Raw genomic sequence first — 20919 nt, forward strand, 5'->3', positions numbered from 1 at the left:
TAGGTGAAGTCCAATAGGCCATCTAGGCTGGTTGTCGCTAGTGCTGAGCCTGGAGCTTACTGATATCAGCTGTTGTTTGTACAAGATAGGATTTAGAAGTTGTGAAGCATGAGCCAAGACTAGCCATTCATATGGAAAAGCAGCATGGGTGGGACCATAAATTGGGTTGGGCAGAGTATCTAAGGATCTCCAAAGTGGGTTTAACAGTCTTAGGCAGATTGATATAGTCTCAGATATGGCTGCTCTGTTGGGGGAGGGTTTAGAAAATGGACAATGTCCTCTGCTCACCTGGATGCCAGACACTTTAGTTTCTCCCTATATACCATTGGTGCCTTTCAAGCTGCTACCCCAGTGCTAGAGCTCAAAGGGATTGCATCTTAAGAGGTGGGTCTGTGTGTGGGTTCTTTAAAAGGAACTGCTGGGTGCTCCAGAAGTTTCCTCCACAGACTCAATCCCTGTTGGTATTTGCAGCCAGAAGTTGTAGGGGCTTATTGTCCTGGTACTGGAACCCTGGGCAGGGGGCTCTGGCATGGGGCTGGTACTCCTCACACCCAAGATATCCCTCCCAAATTTTTATGTTCCACATGTGGGTGAGGTACCCACCCATTCTAAGTCTGTGCCTCTCCTAACAGTCTGGATGGATGTGGTTTCTTTAATTCTTTAATTGTTAGATTTCCATTCAACTAGATTTCTGATGGTGCTGAATGATGATCGTTCTATATTTTAGTTATATTTGTTACTTGGATTATGAAAAGGTGAGCCATGTCTGCTTAAATCACTGTCGACTAGAAGTCTCTCTTTTGATCTTTGTTCTCCCTTTTTCTTCACTTCTGTGTGGCACCTCGCTCCAAATAACTTCTCATGGCCTCCCTCCCCAACTCTGCACAGAGAATGTTTGCATGTGTGCATACACATACTTTTTTTTATACCATTTGTCTGTACTTGTTCAATGTTTACATTTGTTTAGATACAAATAAGTACTTACTATTGTGTTACAATTACATATAGTAGTCAGTATAACATGCTAGGCTAGGACCCTAGGAGCAATAGGCTATACCACTGACAAAATCATCTTATTTCAGCATATTTCAGAATTCATCCTTTTAGATCCCTCTGTTAAGCAACACATAGCTGCATATAGTAATAAAATGCTTAGCTCTGTTATTATCTTCCAAACTGACTTCTAGGATGGCTGTACCATTTAGAATTCCCTCTCATAATTAATGACAGTTCCTCTTGCTCCACATTCTCACCAGAAATTGGTAGTATCACATTTTAAATTTTATCCTTTCTAATAATGTTTGTAGTAACATCTCTTTGTTATTCTACTATGCACTTCCTGAATGGAAAATCATTTTGAGATGCTTTGTGCATGTTTGTTTGCCATCTATGTGTGTGTGTGTATATAAACACTTGGTTAAGAGTCTGTTCAAATCACTTGCTGTGTTTAAATTAGGTGATTCTTTCTTAAAGTGTCCAGTTTTGAGTGATAAAAGTAGTTTTTGTGTAGTTTGGATAGATGGTCTTTATCAGACATATATTTTAAAAATATTTTCTCCATGTTTGTTGTTTACATCTTAATTTTTCTTAAGAATGATTCCCATAGAGCAATAATGTTCAATTTTAATAAAGTCTGACATCAATTGTACTTTTATGAGTTATGCTTTTGATTTTGTATCCAACCATCATCACCAAACTCAAGGTCACATAGATATCCTCCTATGTTTCTTTCAGGAAATTTTGTAGTTTTGCATTTTACAATTAGTCCTGTAATATATTTTTGAGGTTATTTTTGTGAAAAGTGTAAGGTTTGTGTTTAGCCTTTTTTTTTTCTTTTGGCATAAGGATGTTCAATTATTACAGCATTTGTTGAAAAGGTTTTCCCCTCTTCTGTTGACTGTTTTTTTTTGTTCCTTCATCACAGATGAGTTACCTATATTTGTAGGCATCTATGCACTCTGTTCATTGGTCTAGTTCTCTTCTTTTACCAATCCCATGCTGTATTAATTATTATCACATTACATTTGGGACTTTTCTATTGGCCTGTATTTAGATTATTCTTTATTTTCTGGTCTGTGTGCATTCTAATCTTGAACCCATCAAATGTCTTTTCATTTCTGCTAAGGTGCTTCAATTTTTAAAATTTGTGTTTGATTCTTTCTTGAATATAAAATTACATCTTTTTTCTGTATTTTTAAATTTTTTAGCTATTATTCTGTTATAGTTGTTCTAAATTTCCCCCTTTCCCCTCTTCCTCCCAACCCACCTCTTGCTCCCACAGTCATTCCCCACACTGTTGCCCATGTCCATGGGGCATCCATACATGTTTTTTGACTAGTCCCTTCCCCTTCTTTCCACCATTATCCCCCTTACACCCCTCTGGTCACTGTCAGTCTGTTCCATGTTTCCATGCCTCTGGTTCTATTTTGCTCATTATTTTACTTTTTGTTTATTAGGTTCCTCTTATAGGTGAGACCATGAGGTATGTACCTTTCACTGACTGTCTTATTTCACTTAGCATAATATTCTCCAGTTCCATCCATGCTGTTGTGTTGTGAAGAATAGGAATTCCTTCTTTCTGCTGTGTAGTATTCCATTGTGTAAATATACCAATGGAATAAGTATATAGCATACAATAGAAAACATGTAATGCAATTATACATTACATATTTACTATTGCATGCTCTTAACGTATTGATTATAGTTCCTTTATAGTACTTACTGTATGATAATTCCAACTTTTTTCTGGTTCTATCTATGCTTTTTCTCTTCACGCTCTGTTTACTTTTTGGCATTTCTTATAATTCTATTGTGTTTCTTGAAAGTTCACCATCTTCTATTGGGCAATAATGATTGAAATAAAGACAATGAGTGTGATTTGGGTAAGAATTGATATGTGTTTAATGTTTTCTATAGGACTGGATTCCAGAGACTTCAAATTTCTCAAGTGTTCTTGTTTCTTGTTTGTGTTTTTTGAATCTTGCTTTCTTTGGATTATTCCAAAAACTACTCTTGAATACAATCTGTTCCTTAAAACAATCTCAGCTATAATTAATTCATTTTATTGATGATCTGTTGGGGTGGTGGTCAGGTATATACAAGGTGACATATTCCTTAATCTCATTGGTAAATCTCAGTCTTCTACTGGACCTGTGTTTCTGGACTGGGTCCTTCACAAATGTTTCACAAGTGATATTGGGCTGCAGTGAGATACATGCATTTTTCCTATTTGGTATAAGGATTTGGTAAAGTTTCTCTCCTGGGGCATAAACACTTGTTATGGAAGACATTCTAGAGTTATGTCAAAACAATTAATCTTTCTTGCCTAGCCTGAGCCATGAGCACAACATTCCAGTGTCTTTACTGTGATAACCTGGTGGGTTTCATGGAATTAAAACCACGGCACTGCAGCCTCCTTAAGGTGGTAGTTTGAAGAATTTTAATTTTTAAGTTAGTCTACACTAAACTTCCAGCAATTGGTCAAAATTTCTATTCCAGTGTTCCTACTTCTTTGGAGCTCTAGTAGGTTCTGTCCTAGGTAAGTAGATCTCACATGTGACTCTCTGGATTCACTTGTCTCCAGAATTTGGGGAGGTAGTTTTCCCTTCAAACACAGTTTTCTGATGGGTCCAGAAAAGCTCAATCATTTTTAATTATTTTGTTGTAATGTTGGAGAAGATGCCTTGTATGTTCTTAAAGTGGCTAAAGGCTAAAACTGAAAGTACTCAATTTTTTAAAACTCACTAAAAATATACATTAATACAAACCCTTATAAACATACATTTGGAGAAATATAACCAAGAATAAGTAGGAAGAAGACACAATTTAATGGAATAAATATGAGAGACTTTAAGAAGTATAGATGTGGGTTATATAAGACAAATACAGCTTTGCAAAAGTTAAAATCTACATAAATGGGAGATTTCTAAGTATAAATATATTTTTTCATTATAAGGTTGCTAAAGAAAAGGCAGAAACATAATGACTGATAAATATTAAAAAATACTAAGCTCCCCTTCTACTCATAAAAACAAATGATGATTGTCAAACATCAAGGACTATATAATTTTCATGCAATATAAACTCTTCTAGATATGATGAGACTTTTTTCCCTCATTTTAATGTTGGTATGCAAATCAGACAAGAATACCATATCTGTCTATGAATGTAGACATGTACATATTTACTCACAATCTATTCATGTTACATACTATAAGCTAACTTACAAACATCAGTTCTAAAACTCTTGTTAAATCCTTTTAAAACTTTATCAGTCAATATTGAATTGAAACTCTAACCTAAAAAAGAGCAAATCAAATGTGCAAATATTAGGGAAAAAAGGTAACATTGTCATCAGATTATATTATTATAAAACTATCAAAATATATCAATAGCTTGATCAGATAATTAGTATATACAATATGAGATATTTTACTATAGGCAAAAATTACCATAGAAAAAACAATTATTTTCCTATATGTTAGAACCAATAAAACTAAAAAGAAAGCAATTCTATTTTAAATCAAAATCAAATTTTAGAAAATATCCAGTAGTGGTCAAAAGTAATAAATATTTGCATTAAGTACAAGCAATCAATCAGAGATCACAAAGCTGCCAGTTCATCAGTTGAAAGACTTATTTGAATAGCCAACTGTTAAAAAAATAAACTAGGGTAACTAACACAAATACACATAGTACTTACAGTATAATTTTGACAATTTACCACTTCTTTTACTCCCAATCAACATAATCCCAATTAATACCCAAATATTGTTTTTCATGCAACTTTACAAGCTGAATCTAACTATCACACTGAAGAGAAAATATGCAAGTCTAATTATGACTATTTTGAAGATGGCTTATGTGGTAGAATTTGCAGGACCAGAGAAAGACTCATCATAGATCAACATAAATTCAAGTTACATAATAATGGCATAACCAACAAAAATATTTGTATAATAAATATACTATTCAAATGTGTCAGGAAAGAACATTTTAATGAAGTTTGAGATCATTATTACATATAATTATTAAAAATAAAATTACTTTATCTGTAAAAATAAAGTTGTAATGGTAAAAATTTATGAAAAAACCCATTCCATCTTAATCCTAAACATTTAAAAACAAATATTTAAAACAAATTAGGATATACTTTTACACTTTAGAATGCAATGGTATTTTTGACCCAAAAAACAATGAAAAGTGAAGAAGGGTGGGCAGCTGCTTTGTAAAGAATCTCGAGCAGTGGCTGGCTCACCCCCAGGATGATTTGAGCTGTGTGTGCCCAGAGGCTGAGTAGCCAGGTGGAATCACACACCTGAGCTTGTCTCACGCTGCATGACCAGAGGCTGATTGGAACCGTGTGCCTGAGACTGAGTGGCTGAGTGAAACAGCTTAACTGAGATTGACTCATGCTATGTGCCCAGAGACTGAAAGGCTGATTTGAGCCTGGCAGCTCATGGAAGACCTGGGCAGGAGGCCGGGAAACTGTGAATATTGTGGCCCAGTCATGGTGCCCATCCTCTCAAAACCATAGGAAGAGAGAAAAGCAGAGCCCAGCCCCGCTCTTCCTTTGACATCTAGGAAGACCAGCAGAACGTTCTGAACAGGTTTAAAGTCAGCAGAAGGCTTATTATTATTTTTTCATTTTGGTTCCTCTCTTATTTTTACTTTTTTTTGTCCCCCAAGTGAGATAATAAGATGTGGAGTTACGAAGGGTCCAGATACAGAGGCTAACACCAACCAATGGAGAAACTGAGACGAATGTCACTTTGTTATCCCATACAGCTGGCATTTTATTGTATATGTGTACTATTATTATCTTTTCATTATTTTTAACATTTCTCTTTTATTAGTACTTTTTTATTTCTCTTCCTTAAGTTTAGTTTTCCTCATTTTATTTCTCTGTTTAATTGCATTGCTGGACTGATTTTCCTCATTCTCTCTTTATTGTATTTTAATTGTCCTTCTTTCACTTCACCCATGTTCCAATAACACACAACTCTTGATTGGGTACTTTATGTTCTGGTTATCCAAATCATATATTTCTTGTCATATTATTGTTGTTCCAGTACTATTGTAAATAATTGTTGTTCCAAATAATTCTACATACTACACAACAACCCTCGATGATCTTAGCCCATTTCACTTTAACCATGAGCATTATTACTGTTGTGGTTAACTCTATTCTTTTCTTTTTTCTCAATCAAAATGATATCATTTTATTTTATTTTATTTTATTTTTTTATTGTTATTCAATTACAGTTGTATGCCTTTTCTCCCCATCCCTCCACCCTCCCCTTTGGTTTTGCCCATGTGTCCTTTATAGTACTTCCTGTAATCCCCTCTACCCACTGTCCCCGCCCCCACCCCCAACCCCCGCCCTGGCTATTGTTAGATTGTTCTTAACTTCAATGTCTCTGGTTATATTTTGTTTGCTTTTTTCTTCTATTGTTTATGTTCCAGTTAAAGGTGAGATCATATGCTATCTGTCCCTCACTTCCTGGCTTATTTCACTTAGTATAACTCTATTCTTTATCACACTACACCTACTTTCTATCCTGTAGTATCACTGTATCTTATCGTCTAACCTTGAAAAAGTGCTCTGTTTCCTGGATTCAGCTCACAATCATCCTCCCCTCTAACAGGAGTATTATCTCACTTTCACCTTTTATAAAAAGTGTTTAGTTGGGTGAAATATCACAATTAACATTATACTTATCCAAAGGACCTCCTATCTCTTCTCTACTTGATGGTATTTTAAATCCCGTAAAATATGCTCATGCTATCTTAATCCATTTTGCCTACCCCTTGCCATTGTTCCTATACAACAGTAGGTGGGAGCTGCCAACATCAATATGCCTGATGGAGAGGAAAAACGACCAACAAAGGAACCACCAAGAGGTAAAACTCCAAGTACAACAAGAGAGCTCACACAAACAGAAGAAAGGGCAAACTTGGAGCATCCAGACAAGGAGATGAAAGAGACCACACTACTGACCTCATAGAATTCCTACCATAGAAGTTCACCCTGCAAGACAGCTAGCAAAGTGGAACACCAGGAAGTGCAGAAACAAACAGAAAGAGTCACTTAAAATGGGGCAACAAAAAAGAACATACAATCAAAAGGAATAGAAGACTCCCCACGAAAAGAACTAAACAAAATGGAGACACTATCAGATATAGAATTGAAAAAAATGATTATAAGGATGCTCAAGGAATTCACAGCCAACTACAAGGAACTGGGTGACAACTACATCAGTACAAAAAATGAAATAGAAACTATTAAAATGGGGGGAAGAAATGAACAATAAACCTTGGAAATAAAAAATACAATAGAAGGAATTACAAGCAGGCTGGATGAAGCAGAAGATTAATCAGCGAGCTGGAAGACAAGGTAAAAAAAAAAAAAAACACCTAGAAAGATCAAGAAAAGGAAAAGAGCCTCTGAAAGAAAGGACACATTGTAAGGAAGCTGCAACACAATATGAAATGTAATGATATCCATATAATAGGGAGACCAGAAGAAGAGCAAAGGGTGGAAAACCTGTTTCAAAATGTAATGATAGAAAACTTCCTTAATTTGATGAGAGAAAAAGTCATACAAATCCAGGAAACACAAAGAATCCCAATCAAGAGGAACCCAAAAAGGCCCACTTCAAGACACATGATAATTAAAATGGCAAAATGTCAAGACAAAGAAAGAATCTTAAAGGCAGCTGGGAAAAAAAGGAATTAATGTACAAGGGAGCCCCAAGAAGGCTAGCAACTAATTTCCCATTGGAAATGCAACAAGCCAGAAAAGAATGGCAAGGAATGTTCCAAACAATGATGGAATAATAATTATTCCAAATAATAATGACTACTTTACCCAGCCAGACTCTCAATTAAAATTGAAGGCCAAATAAGGAGCTTCACAGAAAACAGAAGTCTAAAAGAACCAAACCTCCACCAAACCAGCTCTGCAAGAGATGCTAAAGGGACTGCTTCCAGAAAAGGAAGGAAAAGAGTAAGAGGGACAAGAACACAGGTACAAAAAAAAAAATGGCAATGAATAAGTACCTATCAATAATAACCTTAAACATGAACTGATTAAATGCTACAATCAAAAGACATAGGATAGCTGAATGGGTAAGAAAGCATGACCCACACATATGCTGTATACAAAAGACCCAACTAAGAACAAAAGACCTACACAGACTGAAAGTGAAGTTCTGGAAACAAACATTCTAAGCAAATGGAGAGGAAAAAATGCCAGGATAGCAATACCCATATCAGACGAAATAGACTTCAAAAAAAGGGCCGTAAAAAGAGACCCAGAAGGTCACTGCATAATATTCAAAGGAAGAATCCATCAAGAAGAATAAACATTGTAAATATATATGCACCCAACATAGGAGAACCCAATACATAAAAAAAAAAAATCTTGGAGGACTTCAAAAAAGATATTGAAAGCAAGACAGACATAGTAGAGGATTTCAACACCCCAGTGACAAAAAATGGGTATATTTTCCAAACAAAATATCAACAAAGATATTGCAGCATTGAACAATGCCCTAGATGAAATGAACTGAACTGATATATAGAAAGGGCTTTTCATCCCAAAAAAAGGAAAATACACATTCTTTCAAATACACATGGAATATTTTCAAAGGTAGACCACATGAAAGGACACAAAACTAGCCTAAAAAAATTTAAGAAAATTGAAATCATATCAAGCATTTTCTCTGACCACAAGTGACTGAAACTAGAAACCAACCTCAAGGGTAAAACTAAAAAACACTCAAACTCATGGAGATTGAACAGCATAATACTAAACAATGAATGGATCAAGAATGAGATCAAGGAAGAAATCAAAAAGTTTCTGGAAAAAAATGAAAATGAACTCACAAAAAACCAAAATGTATGGGACACAGTGAAGGCAGTCCTGTGAGGGAAGTTCATGGCCATACAAGCCTACCTAAAAAAGACAGAAACATCTCAAATAAACAACCTAACCTTACGCCTACAAGAATTTGAGGAACAACAACAAAGACAACCCAGAGCAAGTAGAAGGAAGGGAATAACCAAGATCAGAGCAGAATTAAATGACATAGAGACTAAAAGCACAATTCTAAGGATCAACGAATCCAGGAGCTGGTTCTTTGAAAAGATAAACAAAATCAACAAGCCTTTAACCAGGCTCCCCAAGAAAAAAAAGAGAGAGGACCCAAATAAACACAATCAGAAATGAAACAGGAGAGATTACAACTGATACCACTGAAGTGCAAAGGACTGTAAGAAATTACTGTGAAGAATTATATGTCAAGAACATTGAAATCTAGGTGAAATGGAGAAATTTCTAGAAAAATATAATCTTCCAAAACTGAATGAAGAAGAAGCAGAAAGCCTGAACAAACCTGTAATGCCTGACAAAATTGAAGCAGTAATCAAAAAACTCCCAACACACAAAAGCTCTGGACTGGATGGTTTCACAGGAGAATTCTACAAAGCCTTTAAGGAACAGCTAACCCCTATCCTTCACAGACTATTCAAAAAAAAAAAAAAATCCAAGAAAATGGAAGACTCCCAAAATGTTTTTACGAAGCCAGGATCATCCTAATCCCAAAACCAGATAAAGACAAAACAAAGAAAGAAAACTTCAGGCCCATATCACTGATGAACATAGATGCTAAAATCCTCAACAAAATATTGGTAAACCACATTCAGCAATACATTAAAAAGATCATACACCATGAACAAGTGGGATTTACCCCAGGGATACAAGGACAGTACAGTAGTCACAAATCAATAAATGCAATACATCACATAAGCAAAAGGAAAGACAAAAATCACATAATCATAGCAATGGATACAGAAAAAGCATTTGATAAGGTACTGCACCCATTTATGATAAAAACCTTCAACAAAGCAGGAAAAGAGGGAGTAGTCCTCAACATTATAAAAGCCATATATGAGAGATTTACAGTGAACATCATACTCAATAGGCAAAAACTAAAAACTTTCCCACTAATATCAGGAACAAGACAAGGCTGTCCACTTTCCCCACTTCTATTCAACATAGGATTGCAAGTCCTAGCCACAGCAATCAGACAAAAGATAAGGAAATAAATGTTATCCAAAATGAAAAAGAGGAAACAAAACTGTCATTGTTTGCAGATGACATGATAGTGTGCATAGGAAATCCTGTAGACTCTACCAAAGAACTACTGGAACTAATGATTGATTTTGGCAAAATAACAGGATGCAAAGTCAATATTGAGAAATCAAAGGCATTTTTGTATACCAACAATGAAATATCAGAAACAGTAATCAGGAAAAAATCCCATTTAATATAGCAACAAGAAAAATAAAATACCTAGGAATAAACTTAACCAAGGATGTAAAAGACCTATACTGAGAAAACTACACAGCTCTAAAGAAAGAAATTAAGGAAGACACAAACAAATGGAAATATATACCGTATTCATGGATTGGAAGAATTATCACCATCAAAATGGTCATACTCCCCAAAGCAATTTATAATTGAATGCAATGCCTATTAAAGTATTTTGCAGTTACACTTCATGGCATATTTCTCAGATATTGAACAAACACTTCACAAATTTATATGGAACCATAAACAACCCCAAATAGTTGCAGCAATTTTGAGAAAGAAGAAAAAAGTTGGAGGGATCACAATACCTGATATCAAACTGTATTACAAGGCCACTGTAATCAATACAGCTTGGTACTGGCGTAAGAGCAAGCACATAGACCAATGGAACAGAATAGAGAACCCAGAAATAAGCCCAAGTCTCTATGGTCAATTAGTATTTGACAAAGGGGCAGCAGCATATAATGGAGCAAAAATAGCCTCTTCAACAAATGGTGTTGGGAGATCTGGACAGCTACATACAAAAAAATGAAACCTGATCACCAACTTACACCATACACAAAAATAAATTCAAGGTGGATAAAAGGCTTAAATATAAGTAGTGACACCATAAAAGTCCTAGAGGAGAACAAAGGCAGGAAAATCTTAAATATTCCATGCAGCAACATCTTCACTGATATGTCCCCTACAGCAAGGGACATAAAGAAAGAATAAACAAATGGGACCCCATCAAAATAAAAAGCTTCTGCACAGCTAAAGAAAACAGCATTGAAAGGAGAAGAGAACCAACAGTATGGGAAAACATATTTGCCAATGATATCTCAGACAAGGGTTTGATCTCCAAAATATACAAAGAACTCATAGGACTCCACTCTAAGAAGACAAGCAACCCATTTAAAAAATAGGCAAAAGAGTTGAACTGAGACACTTCTTCAAGGAGGACACATAGACAGCCCAGAGACATATGGAAAGATGCTGGATATTGCTAGCCATCAGAGAAATGCAAATTAAAACTACAATGAGATACCACTTCACACAATTGAGAATGGCCAACATGAAAACAATAAACATGTGTTGGAGAGGCTGTGGAGAAAAGAGAACCCTAGTGCACTGTTTTTGGGATTCCAGACTGGTTCAACCACTATGGAAAACAGTAAGGGATTTCCTCAGGGAACTAAAAATGGAACTGCCTTTTGACCCAGCAATCCACTGCTAGGATTATATCCCAAGAACCCTGAAACACCAATTCAAAAGAACCTATGCACCCAAATGTTCACAGAAGCACAATTTCCAATAGCCAAGTGCTGGAAGCAATGTAAGTGCCCATCAGTAAATGAGTGGATCAACAAACTATGGTATATCTACACAATGGAATTCTACAAAGCAGAGAGAAAGAAGGAGCTTCTACCCTTTTCAACAGCATGGATCGAACCAGAGAGCATTATACTAAGTGAAATAAGGCACTCAGTGACAGACAAATACCATGTGATCTCACCTTTAACTGGAACCTAATGAACAAATCAAAGTAGCAAGCAAAATATAATCAAAGACTTTGAAATTGAGAACAGGCTGACAGTGACCATAGGGGAGAGCAAAGAGGATAATAAGGGAAAAGGGTGAAGGGTTTACAGGAACAATTATAAAGGGCATCATCACCAAGCCCTTATTATATGAAACATTAAAGGGACTTATCTAAGAAGAAGAAGATAAAAAATATGAACAATAAAATGACTCACAAACTCACAACAATTAACTAATGAACCTAAAAGAGAGAAACAATGAAAACAAAAACTAAGCAAACAACCAGAACAAGAACAGAATCAGAGAAATGAACTTCGCACAAAGGGGAGTTTATTGGGGAGGAGGAAGGGAGGAATAGGGGGGAAAAGGCACAGGGAAGAAGAAACATAATTAGTAGGCATAAAATAGATGGGGAAAGATTAAAAATGGTATAGGAAACAGAGGCCTCAAAGAACTTATTTGTACAACCCATGGACATGAACAAAGGGTGGGGGAATGCTAGAGGGTTGGGGGGCAGGGTGAAGGTGAGACAAAGGGGAAAAAATAGGGAAAACTCTAATAGCATAATCAATAGAAAACACTAAAAAAAGGAAGGACACAGATAATAATAATGGGGCAGGTGAAAACAGGGGAAGGAGGTGGGAGGGATGGGTTGGTCAGGAGTGGTGAGGGGAAAAGGCAGAAAACTGTACTTGAACAACAACAAAAAAAAAGAAGAGAGAAAAAAAAGAATAAATTGAAATGTGTTTTTCATATTTTCTGCTGTGAGGGAGTCCTGAAAGTTATAAATTTTCTTCTTATAAATGCCTTTGCTCAGATTTAGTTAAGTTGCTTTTCTGTTTTCATTTTTCTCAAGGAAGATTCTGTGTTTTTTGTTAGAATCTTTGATTTATTGGTTGTTTAAAAAATATTGGTTAATCTTCAATTCAAAAAAATAGAATGAAAAGTAACAATTGACTTATATGAGTACATTAAATTTAAAAATTGTATGAAAAATACAGTGGAGAAATGGGAAAAAACAACAACCAAGATATATGTGCATATATAATAGCCAATATATATATTCACATATGCAATTTATATTTATATGAATTAATATATAGAAAATATATAAAGTTTCCTCAAAAATCAATCTATTTAAAATACTATAAAACTTTTATATATCATAGAAAGATAAAAGTTCACATATATCTAATTTAAAATAATGGAACCTCTAGACTCATGGCATTATTTAATTATCTATAATTTGGTTAACATAAACTGTTATGTATATGCACATTTGAGTAATATTTCTTGTGATATTAATTTTCTACTTGGTAGTTTCTTTTGTATTTTTGAAATGTTCTAAAACTTGAAACTTGTATAATAAGCAAGAATGTATTATCTTGAGAATATCATGCTAAGTAAAATAAGTTAAACAGAAAAAGTCAAGAACTATGATTTTATTGATATGTGGGATATAAAACTGAAAGAAGCTAATGAACAAACAAGAAAAACAAACAGGAAAAACAAACAAATAAAAACTCATAGACACAGACAAACTATGGTGGTTACCAGAGGGAAGAGAGGTAGCAGGGTAGTAAAGGGTAAAGGAGATTTCAATATACAGTGACAGAAGAAGATTCGACTTTGGGTAGTTGACACACATGCAATACACAGATGATGTATCATGGAATTATACTCTTAAAACCTATATATAATTTTATTAACCAAGGTCACCCCAATACATTAAATTATAAACAAATAAATAAACAGTTATTTTGGAAATTTTAGTAAAAACAGCAATAAGAGAAAAATATAGTGTATGAAACCTTTGTATATAAATTTTCATTTTATTACCTCTTATCTGTGTACCCTTGGGAAAATTAAACTCTTTCATTCTGATCTTTGTTGTCTATAAAATAGATATAGTAATATCTACCTTATCAGGCTGACTGTTCAAATTAATAATGCAGTTCACATAGTAATTATTTAAAAATAACATTTCTTTCTCATTTTCTTAAACTAAATACCACATTTTTACCAGCACTACGAGCTTAGGTCTAGGTTGTGTAGCTTCATTCAACTTTCACTCCCCCTAAAGTTTTTATTCTTTTCCTGTGAGAGTAAGTTCCTGAGTGTTCACAAACTAATCCAAGTTAGGGACCCATTAACCTTTTTAAGTGTCCTTCATCTTCTTCCCACACTATAATAAATTTGAAAAAGCTTTATTGACTTTTCATTTTCTACAGCTGTCTCATATCAAGACAAACATTCAGGCTGGGGTTTTGTTGTTGTTGTTGTTGTTGTTTCATTGTTGGTCTATAATTTTCCACCTAAGGTAGTCTACCTTTTTTCTGAAGAGAAAAAAAATACAACTTCCATACTTATATATAAAAAGAAAAAATACATAAAAATGTAAAAAAATTAAATAGTTCATTGTTTTACTTAAAGAATTGGCAATATTTGACCAGATTGTATGGATTTTCTCCAAAATAAAATTTATATGCATATATTCATAGAAATATTTTCATCATTATGCACATATATGTGTTGATACTTAATATAGATATAATGTACTTGGTAGATTTTTATTAATGAAGCTGTCAATATAGGAACACAGAATCAGTAAACTTATTACAATTCTTTTCAAATTATTCCATGTAGTTGATGTAAGGAATCAGGAGTCATGTGAGGTGAAACAACTTGCCCAAATGTAACACAGCTAGCAAACAGTGGGATCTAAGACAGACATTCTCCCATTCCAGCTTATATTCTTAACTATAATGCTATACTTTCACTAATACATGATAATTCAGAAGTATTTGCAACGGGAATCAGTAAATAAATCTTTAGTTCCACTTTTATTTTATTAAGAAAATTTCATTGTATTAAGGGTATAATTTTAATAAAGATAAATGACTACAATTGAAACCAGAAAAGTTAGCATTTGTACTTCCAGTCACTACCAGAACAAATAGAGACAAGGATTGAATCGTTTTGGGCCCTTTATTCAAGAGCTGGCAGTCTGAGAAAATGATGGGTTATGTACTCTAAAAACCATTTCTCATTTAAATCTCAAGCCAGCCTTTTTGGTTCACAGGCTGACACTCAGTCCACTGAGCCACACCAGCCAGGGCAAGCCAGCCTTTTTATAAGAAGAAAAGTTTACATAAGGGACTTGGCACCACTAAAGGTTAATCAGATAAGAGTTTTAGTCCTGCAGTGATTTTCCTAGTGTTTCTTTATCTGTTGATCAAAATATTTTTTTATTGTGCCCTGGCTGGTTGGCTCTGTGTATTGAGCACCTGCCTGCAAACCAAAACATCACTGATTTGATTCCTTGTTAGGGCACATGCCTGGATTGCCCGTCAAATCCCAGCTGGGTGCATGTGAGAGGCAACTGACATCTATGTTTCTCTCCCTCTTTCTCCCTCCCTTCCCCTCTCTCTGAAAATAAATAAATAAAATCTAAAAAATAATTATTTTAAAAAAGGACCTGATCATTATTTAAAAAAAAAAATTATTGTCTTTCCTTCCTGGAACACAATTGGCTCGGATATGATCTCCATTGCTTGCAGAACCCCTGCAGCAAAAAGACTGAATTGCTTGTTGAACATCCACAATCATGTAGATCATGCATTCTAGTTCCTGGAATAACACGTTTCCATATGCGTTAACCACTTAAGCCTACCAACTATAACTGAGGATAAAATCTTGAACTCTTGAGTCCCCCTATCACAATCATGCCATTAACATTATTTTTAATTCTTCCTCTTTAGTTATTAACAGACAATTATTTAGACTTTTGTCTTGAGTGAGCTAGATTAATGTTTTTTAAACACACATTGTCGGTGTTTTGCTAAGTGTAGAGAATGTTAATGTTGATTTGATAAACTACTTAAATTTAATAATGTTACATGTCAGAAAAGCAACCAGGCTAACAAATATAAAAATACATATTTAAATGTTTGAATGCTTATAATTTAGTTCTTGAAATATTTTCTATTATTAGGTTCACACTAATGTCATGTTTTGATATATTTGATTTTATTTATTTTAATAGCTTATGCTTTTACATTTGTTCCTGTATTTTTGACCCTCTCCCACCTCCAAACAGCTTCACCCTCTCCTCTTTCTCAGTGAATCTCAACGTCTTTGTGTGAGTCCAAGGGTCATGTATAAATGTTCTTCGGTTGATCCCTTCACCATCTTTCATCAAGTTTACCCCCCTCCATTCTGGAACCTGTCAGTCTGTTCCATGCATCTGCTTCTGTTTCTATTTTGTTCATTATTTTATTGTGTTCATTAGATTTCAAATATAGAAGAGATCATGTGATATTTGTCTTATATTGGCTGGTTTACTTCATTTAGCATAATACTCTTCAGGTCCATCCATGCTGTCACAAAAGGTTAGTTTCTTCTTTTTTACTACTGTGTAGTATTACATTGTGTAACTGTACTGCTGCTATTTTTATCAGTTCATCTACTGATGAGCAATTATGCTGTTTCCATATCTTGGCTACTGTAAATAGTGCTACTACAAACATAGTGGTTCATATATCTGTTTGTATTGGAATTTCATTATTCTTAGGATATATTCCCAAAGTGGAATTACTGGATCAAAAGGGATTTGCATTTATAAATTTTTGAGGCTACACCATATTATGTTCCACAGTGGCCACACCAGTCTGCATTCCCACCAATAGTGCCACTAAGGTTCACTTTTCTCCACATCTTCACCAACACTTGTTGGTTATTGATTTATTAGTAGTAGCCATTATGACGGTTGTGAGGTGATATACCGTTATGGTTTTAATCTGGATCTCTCTGATGATTAGCAATGTTAACCATTTTTTCATAAGTCTATGACCATCAGTTTGTCCTCTTTGGAGAATTGTCTGTTCAGGTCCTTTGCCCACTTTTTTTACAATTGGATTTTTTTCCTAGTGTTGAGTTGTATTAGTTCTGTATATATTTTGGATATTAAACCATTATCAGATGTATTATTGTTTATTTTTAAATTTATATTTTAACATAAGGTGGAGTGATTTAACATTTTTTTTTATTGTTGTTCAAGTACAGTTGTCTCCATTTTCCCCCCTCTACTCTCCTGTGCCCCACCCATCCCCACCTCCAACCCTCAATCTTACCGCCCTTTGACTTGGTTGATGTGTTCTTTATAAATATTCCTTTATGACTCTTTCTCTTTCCCCCCCTATTATCCTCTCCACCCTCCCCTCTGGTTACTGTCAGTTTGTTCTTTATTTCAATGTCTCTAGTTATATTTTACTTGCTTGTTTGTTTTGTTGACTAGGTTCCACTTATAGGTGAGATCATATGGTATTTGTCTTTCACCACCTGACTTATTTAACTAGGCATAATGCTCTCCAGTTTCATCCATGCTGTCACAAAGGGTAGGAGCTCTTTATTCTGGCTGTATAGTATCCCATCATGTAAGTGTACAATAGTTGTTTGATCCACTCATTTACCGATGAGCACTTAGGTTGCTTCCAGCACTTGGCTATTATAAATTGTACTGCTGTGAACATTTGGGTGTATGGATACTTTGGAATTGGAGTTTCAGGATTCTTAGGGCATAATCCAGCAGTGGAATTGCTGGGTCAAAAGGCAGTTCCATTTTTAGTTTTCTCAGGAAATTCCATACTGTTTTCTACAGTGACTGCAGCAGTCTGAATTCCTACCAACAGTGCACTAGGGTTCCCTTTTCTCCACATCCTTGCCAGCACTTGTTTATTGATTTGTGTGAAGTGGCATCTCATCGTGGTTTTAATTTGCATCTCTCCGATGGCTAGGGATGCTGAGCATCCTTTCATATGTCTGTAGTCCCTCTGTATGTCCTCCTTGGAGAAGTGTCCCTACAGTTCCTTTGCCCATTTTTTAAATTGGGTTGTCTTTCTGGAGTGGAGTCATGTGAGTTCTTTACATATTTTAGAGATCAAATCCGCATCTGAGGTATCATTTGCAAATATATTTTCCTATATATTTTCACTTTTAATTTAGTTTTGATATTTTCTTTAGCCTTCCAGTTATATTATTATTGAAGTTATTCTCCCATATAGTTTTCTTTTCATCTTGCTGACTTCTTTAGCTGTGCAGAAGCCTTTTAATTCAATGTAGTCCCATTTATTTTCTTGGGGTTTTTGTTGTCTCTGTTTCCTTCACCCTAGGAGATATACTAGCAAAATATTGGTACATGAAATATTTGTAATTTACTTCCTATGTTTTCTTCTAGGATCCTTTATGGTTTTGCAACTTACATTTACTTTTATCCATTTTGAGTTTATTCAGATTTATCATGTAAGTTTCAGCTCCAATGTATTTGTTTATTTATTTGTTTGTTTGTTTGTTTTTGCATCACCAGTCCAGATTTTCCAACACCATTTATTGAGGAGAATGGCATTGCTCCAATATATACTCTTGCCACCTTTATCAAATATCAGTTGATGATGAAAATGTGAGTTTAATTCTGACCTTTCTGTTCTGTTCCACTGATATACATGTCTGTTTTTATGCTAGTACCAGACTGTTTTGATTACAGTGGCCTGATAGTATTTTCTGATATCAGGTATTTGTGATACTTCCACCTTTGCTCTAATTCCCTGAGCCCTGCTTCTTTCCTCTGCATCCAGTGGGTGGAGAGCACCTCCTCCTTCCTCTTAGCTAGCCAGCTGGGTTGTGGGGGTCTGGCGTGCAGCCTTTTCCACTGAGGCAAGGGTGCAGGGGTGCAGAGGAGAGCCTTCCCTTGAAAAAAATCCTCCTGTTCAAGTGCCTGGCCTCTCACACAGACCAAGTTTCCAGCCAGACTGGAGATTAACCGGTCAGGGTCCATCACAGCCCAACTATTCTCCCTTCTCCAGGTATCACCCAGCTCCGCAGTCTCTCTGGGAATGACCACGCCAGCATCCACAATCTCAGCGGGTGAACACCTCCCCTATGCATCTCCCAATTTGTCTTTATTCCCCCCAGGGACTTCAAGCACCCAGGTCCATCCTTGTGCCACTCTATCTTCCCTCTTTGGCAAGGGAGAGAGCTGTTGATTTGGCTCTTGTCCAAGGATCCTGCAGCAGGGGCTGCCTGGCCAGGAACTGCCTGGTCAGGGCCTGCAGCAGCCCTGGTCCCTGTGCTGGTCCCAGGGTCCTCACCATCCTAAAGCAATCTCCTTACTGTGTCTTCTACAATTTTGGCCTCCAAACTTCATATAAGCTGTAATACTGTTGTCTGTTCACTCTGTTCCTCAGAAGATGGGCTAGGTGTTCCACCTGTGTGCAGGGGTAAGTGGGGTCCACTCCCACCTACCTCACTGCCATCTTCCAACCTAGACATTTTGAAAATAGTTGTAATGTATTATGTTTATTGATTTATAAATATTGTACCATCCTTGCATCATAGCAGCACAATTTACAATAGCCAAGTACTGGAAGCAACCTAAGTGCTCATCAGCAAACGAGTGGATCCAAAAACTATGGTATATTTACACAATGGAATTCTACGCAGCAGAGAGAAAGAAGGAGCTTATACCTTTTGCAACAGCATGGATGGAACTGGAGAGCATTATGTTAAGTGAAATAAGCCAGGCGGTGAGGGACAAATACCATATGATCTCACCTTTAACTGGAACATAATAAATAGAAGAAGAAAAAAAAAAGGAAACAAAATATAACCAGAGACATTGAAGTTAAGAGCAATCTAACAATGGACAGGGGGGAGTGGGGAGGGGACAGTGGGTAGAGGGGATTACAGGAACTACTATAAAGGACACATGGACAAAATCAAGGGGGAGGGTGGAAGTGGGGGTGGGAGGGGGGTTTGGCTGGGGTGGGGTGGAGGGATGGGGAGAAAAGGCACACAATTGTAATTGAATAACAATAAATTTTTTAAAAAAGAAAACAGTTGTAATGAAACAAATTTTAGTGCTTGTCAATTTTCAAAATGTGTTAACTCAAGTGATTTTGATAGGTCCTACATGATGCTGGCATTTGAACTTTTGACTTTTCTTCTTTAGCCTACCTTTCTGACATTGGTCAGTTTTGATGGAAAAAATTCATCTCACAAACCTTCTTATTCTGCTCCATTTGCTTGCATCTTCAAATAACTATCTTCCCTGTGGTTTAGGGAAAAGGAATAAAAACAGTTCAGGATAAAAGAGTTCCAGACTACGTTTATAGAGGAATCATTTTGTTTTCTGGATTCTATGTGAGTAGAGTTTCTTTCTGCACAAAGAAACTTTATTAACCTGAGTCCGAATCCCAAGTGATGGTTGGGTGGCAGAAGGAGGACAGCTAATGTCAGTGAGTTTGGGGGATCATTTCAATGAGTACACTCACTTTGTTCTTATCTTCTGTACCTGTTTGCACATACAAATATGGGCAGGAAATAGCGTAGAGGAAAAAAAAGCTCAAAAGTAAAGAAAGTTTTTAAAAGCAAATTTAAGCCCTGTGAGATATGTAACCTTTGAGGTTATAAACTACACATATTAACATTTGTTTGATTTGAACAATATTCTATAGGCTGATGCCCTGTAAAGCTTGTTCTGGGTTTTTCTATAAAATGCATCTCTTCAGATCATGTGGAATCTTAGAAAACCCTATCTCCACTTCTCTCAACCTCCATTATGAACTTACTTTTATCCAACCCTACGGTTTTCTTGCCCTGCCCTAGCCACTATGATCTTATTTCTGTTTCAAAACAAACAAGGCTTCTTTCCTTTGGAATTTTTGTGCTTCCTATTCCTTCTGCATGAGACAGCCCAATCCTGAGAGTTTTCTGGCTCATTCTTTTTTCGTTATTTATGTTCTCAACTCAAATGTCCCGTTTTCATTGAGGAAATTTTGATACATGTATCTGAGTCCCCTGATTTCACCTCTGCTTTACTGACACAATTTCCATATATTTTTAGCAATTATCCGTATATAAATGTATTCTATATATTTGTCTAAACATGTGTTTATTTACTAAGTTTTGGCTCTCACTGTGTTCTAACTTCCATTAGAGCAGAGCCTTGACAATATTGTTACCTGTAT

The sequence above is a fragment of the Desmodus rotundus genome, chromosome 2 (genome assembly GCF_022682495.2).
Source record: "Desmodus rotundus isolate HL8 chromosome 2, HLdesRot8A.1, whole genome shotgun sequence".
In the NCBI taxonomy this organism is placed as follows: Eukaryota; Metazoa; Chordata; class Mammalia; order Chiroptera; family Phyllostomidae; genus Desmodus; species Desmodus rotundus.